The sequence below is a fragment of the Adelges cooleyi genome, unplaced genomic scaffold, assembly GCF_023614345.1.
Source record: "Adelges cooleyi isolate 19-005CV unplaced genomic scaffold, UGA_ACOO_1.1 ACOO_flye_CR_arks_rails_tigmint_CR_PRNA_651, whole genome shotgun sequence".
NCBI classification, from domain to species: domain Eukaryota; kingdom Metazoa; phylum Arthropoda; class Insecta; order Hemiptera; family Adelgidae; genus Adelges; species Adelges cooleyi.
Window position 1 is genome coordinate 6,454,485 of NW_026096352.1, and position 6,000 is coordinate 6,460,484.

Genomic DNA, 6,000 nt, shown 5'->3' on the forward strand with positions numbered 1-6,000 from the left:
ATGGAACTAAATGATTTCTATTAAGTCAAGTATTACACTTGTTGTAACGTAACAACACTGGCAAACATCGGAGGCACAGTATATGATGATGTTTTAGCTAGAAGTAAAACAGTGAAACCGGTAACGGATGTAAATCTGACAGAAATGAATCTGACATTTTCATACTAAAATATTTTGAAATTCGGATTTATATTATGTAATTCTAGTTGAGTTCACCCGACTTCGTTCGGGTGAATGTAGTGGTCAATTAAATTTAGTAGTTAATTGTATTTATAATAAATCACTCGAGACAAATAGTATAATAAGCTCTAAAAAAGGGGGGGAAATATGATTGAACCCGCATAGCATGCTGACTGACCATAAGAATAATAGGATCGTACTGATAAAATTTATTTACCCATTAATATAATAATTAATTAAATAAATATATTTATCATAGATAAAAAGAAAGGTACCTTTGCAGCTACGCAACGAAGCTAAAATCCAGCTACTCGATTTGACCATTTTTTTTCGTTTATAGCTCGGAATAATAATAATTATTATTATTAAATTGTTATACAACGCTGTAATACTTACAAGTATTTATAAATTATTTACAAGTAACTAGATTACAGGTTAAAGGTATACTTTTAATTAGTCTGCTTTATAGTTGTAGTAAATTAAATGTATCTAAAAGACAAATTATCATTTTATCCTAGCCGGTATTACATTCTATACTTCGGTGATTTATCATGATGAAGATTCAACACGTAAATAAAGTGAAAGGTCAAAGAGTTAGATTCAGTTATGACTGATAATAATTACTATTTGCTGCAAAGCCATCCAAACACTAAACAGTGCTCTCGTTTATTTTAAAAATTAAAGGTGTTTCTCGCTCAGGACGTTTATTTAATTGAAGTTGTAGAAGATCTCTGTCTAGATAATAAAGTACATATTAATGTGTATAATATCTAATTATACTAAAATGTTTGATTAGAGAAATCGTCTACAACGTTAGATTTAATTATATATGTTTTACCTAATGGACAACATATGCAAATCAGATCATGTTCTGAGTATGTGCTAAGGAGACAAAATTAGTTTAGACGTGTGTTTTAATGTTCAAAGAGTGTACTGATTTCTCAGAAGTTAATTTTTTTTTTAATGCACCTTTCTAAGATTTTTAGTGCTCATTTGGCTAATTTCAAATTTAACTTTTATAGCATTATCGATTATGTAAAAAACGTGCTGCAATTGACCTCATTCTATCCTCCAAAGTTATCTTTATTTACTACGCTAGAATTATCATAAGCTCTTCCCAACTGAACAAACTCAGTGTTCTGGTTCATTAGTAACGAAGTATAAAGCAGCCATGGGCACAATTCATTGACTCGAAAATAACACAACTTTCCAGTAATGACCCAATGCACACGAACTCCGCCCAAAATAGCAGGTAGCTAAAATATTTACAATAACTGCGCCTAGAACTAAAATGTGTGTTATTAAGAAAATTATAAAGATCTCCCAAGCTATGGACACGATGGGTGCATCTCGTGAGTCGTGTGGTACATAAAAACGCCCAGTTGTCGTATGGAGTAAACTAATTTGTTTGTAGTATAAAATAGGTTTAGAAAGAATCATTTGGGATTATCTGCCACTGTTTTTCTTTTAAGGAAATTATTACATTTGTTTGCGATTTATAATTTGTTCTCTAAAATGTTCTAATTTATGATTACAATTCTTCTTCTTCTTCTGGGCTTTAACAGGCCTTTAAGGCCCATCGTCGCAACAACATATTGTCTCCAACCCTCTCTATCGTTTGCAGATTCGTGTGCGTTCCTTGCGTTCAGAAGTTTGAAGTCTTCTTGTACTCTATCCATCCATCTTTGTCTTTGTATGATTACAATTACTATCACTTTTTAAAAGTGTGTCACTATTATGAGTTTTAATAAAACTTTAATGAATGATTATACCGTATATCGCTATCTCTGTGTGCTACTTTTTAAACTTTTTTTGATACTAAAATTTAAACCCATAAATAACTTTAAATGTTTTTTCTCTTTGGCTAACTATTGACGAACTCCCCATAACAATAATTAGGTAGTTAATAGTTTATACAAAACTTACAATCAACAGAATTAAAATTAAAAATCGTAAGCTGTTGCGAAAATGCCGACACCTCCAACAAAAAAGGTCGTAACTCAGTTTTTAAAAAGACAATTTTTTTTTTTTACTGGTAACAATAAATTGTTTTCTGTATTACCGGCGAAAAAGGTACTACTCAATTGTATTATTCAGAACCTCTTTACAGTCTTTGGTCGATTAGAGTCACTACTTTGTTGCCGATAATACAGAAAAAGAGTGTTATAAGTTTAAAAAAAATGTTTAACTGAGTTACGACCTTTTTTGTTGGAGGTATCAAATTGCAATATTTGCAGTTCTATCATATTGCAGTGAATTAATCTAAACACTATGTGATAGAGAGACGATATATTATTATTTATAATATACTGCGTAGTTCGTTCTATACATACCTATCATTATAACTGCACAAACAACTTAAGAAATAATAATCTTTTTCCATTTTTAATTTGCTAACTGTAGGTAACTGTATTTAAAATTAATTCAATATTTTTTAAACTGCGAATTTTATTCAGTTGTGCGCAATTCATGTGTAATTAAACTATTTATTAATAAACTGAAATGGCCTATATTTACTGATTAAAATTGGGCGCAGTACGAGAGTACCCTAATGACCTATTCGCTTTGTATGTATACCTTCAAATAAATAATAATGCACCTAATGAACACAATATATATGATGTATTGATTTAGCTCATTGATCACTCACCCGACGAATCAACCAACTAGATGCAATAATTGTGCGGTTACTGTGCCATAGTATAATAGTACTCGATGGTAGACAGTTTTGGTCATCCTTGGGAGTGACCAGCATGTTATTTTTAATCCGTCATCACCGTACGTGCTTCAAAGGCCACTTGTAGGTCTTATACAGTAGTGGGACTTTCCATATTATATTATTATAAATGAGCCGTCCGATATAATAATGATAATAATATATCTCTTCCGGTTACGAGTGCGGCTGACGATATCAACATTAAACGCAAAGGGATCCTCTCAACCATATATTGGAATAACGGTTTTACGACCACTATCGAAATATATAACTACAATCATAACTCATGATTCTTGGATCTAATATTCGACATATTTGCATAGTATTTTTAATTAGACGACTACATGATAAAGGCCTACTGGACCCATGAAATGTTTTGGTCTGAGGGTCATTACAAATTTAGCGTCACGTCACGTCACGGACGGAATATGTAACGGCTCTAAACATATCCATGGTTCAACGTTTTTCCATGAAGCGGACAATATAGCTAGTTGAGATTAAACATAAGTGTTGGTGGAACTAGAAGGGGTAAGGGGAAGGGTTAGAGAAGTTCCAGTCCTTCTAAACTTGTCCAGGTTCTAAAAGTTGTCAGCAACCAATCAGGCACAGCCCCCAAGTAAGGTTTATAATTTTTACTGAAATTCTGAGAGAGCTCTCAGACTTTTTAAAATATCTCAACTTCCTTAGCCCCCTCTCTAGTTACAACTTACACCAATGAATATAAAATATTAGAGATAATATTTACGTTCATAAATACTAATAAATTTTGTCTAGAATGTAACATAATATGATTGTGCTGTCAAAGCAACTGATTGGCAGAATAATGATAACGTTATAGACTTTATCAAGGTGTATTAAAAAATCCTTTTTTTTTTTGAGAAAAGAGAATGACAGGAATTGTTCCGTTTGACGTACAATTCAATTATAAAAACAGCTAAAAGCATTTAGAGACAAAAAAAACCACCTAAAAAAAACGTATTCGTCAAAGCTGTATATAAATAAATTATGTTATGTTAATGTCATCAACTGCTATACATCTGAGTCCTGAATCAGTTCATCGATCTACTTGCAATTGCTTATTATATTATGTCCCTCGACCGATTAATACAAATGTTAATTCAAGCATATTTTATCAGCCCGTATTAAACAAAAATCGCACACTGTACGCGCATTTAAACTGTTTATTAAAAAATCAATAACGTAATGTAACAAGCCTCTATAATTTATGAATAAATAAATACGATTTTATTAATTTAAACATTTTGTTTTAATAGTAATTTATTTGTATTACAAGTAAAATATTTATTAAATTGACTTAAGGCGACCAAAATAATTTTTACTACTACTGCGTAGATATTGTTTATAATGTGTGATAATCTTCTTTTATACTTATTAGATCATTTTAATCAAGTGTTTAAAATATATTCGGTTTACATAATTTCGAATAAAAAAATTATCGTAAGTACAAACTAACACAAAAATCACATCATTATAAAACCAATTTTCTCATCAAAGCTAAAAATGATTCTTATTACATAGAAGCATTAGTTACTTTAATTCAACAAAATCAGTTTGTTAAATTTTAACAAAGGTTTTTTTTTAATTAAATCAAATACTAATTGCTTTACATATATTTATTTTTTCATATTATCACCGAAAACATTTAAAATGTTGTCAAAAATTGGTGTTAAGTTTTTGCTATAAATTAATTTTTTTTAATTTATTAATACTAGTTTGAAAAACGTTGGATATTTGCTATTTATAGCAAATATATATAATTGTATACTTACTTAAAAAAGATATTACAATTCGTTAATATTTTTTATTTTAAACGTTAAAGAAAATAGGAAAATTTTGATTTCAATTATAAGAGATTGTTTACGAAATCGGATACTAAAACAAATGGGTAACATGTATATAGTCCATAGAGTACTATAAGCCATATATAATCTGGGCTATTTAGAAAATTTCCATTTCCAAGCTGTCAATTTTTATTCCTCTCCCTCCAAATACCGCAATCAAATAATATATTTGAGCCATCTTATTATCTAATAAAGGCTATTAAAAAAAAATAATAATAATAATAACAATAATAGGTATATTAAAGTACATCAAGGTTAAAGGCGTAACTGCAGTTCTTATTAATCAAACGCTTTAAATTATTCAACGCTTCTTTATTAATGTGACCCTCGGATTTACACATTTCATAACAAAAAATATTTTACTTATAATATATCATCGCTGTAGGTAAACCTTATTATTTATTTTATAACATAAAACCGCCAAGAACGTCTGTGCAAATAGTAATAGGAACCTATATCGTATGATCTCGTTTAACAGCTCATTGTGCTGTTGTTAATATTGCGCAATACTAAATTTAACAGACACTCGTAGTACGTACATGTTGTTCATTGAATAACGCAGAGCTATGCACCCCATATTGTATTTTCCGATAGGCATACACTATATTATTATTGTGTGCTGTAATTTATCAACCACTAATGCAGTGTCCATCAGTGCCGCAGTTCAGCAGCTATCAGCAATCCCTTCAATTCGAAATGTTGAAAACGGCTACTCGAAAACTGCAATGTTTCAACCGCTTGCGATTAAAAGTAACGTTTTGATGCGGCCGGGCAAAATAAATTACGGGAGACTTGTGATGAATAACAAACTTGGAGATACCAGTGGAAATCAAGGCAAGACCATTCGATTGGAAGAGGCTGAAACGACAGTGAAACAATATACTGAGACGTTGAACTACGAACTCGACTTTAGAGATTTCGATCCACTTACTTTCCAAGACGTAAATAACATGTTTTTGAGTTACTTGTACAAATGCGCAAAATTATTGATGATGTTGATAGAAAAAAACCAAAATAAGTTACAATCCTCGGACGAACCGACAATCACTTCCGTGACGGCAGAGGTCGAAGGGCTTCATGTATTTTTCGAAACTTACAACAAAGGTTTTGTTGACCGATATTTGAAATACGTCACCAAACCGAAAAACCTATCTAAATTTAAGGAGTTCCAAGACTTTATGTTTCAAAAACCAACAAACGCAACTGATGATGGCTCGATCACGTTGATGATAAAGAAACCTC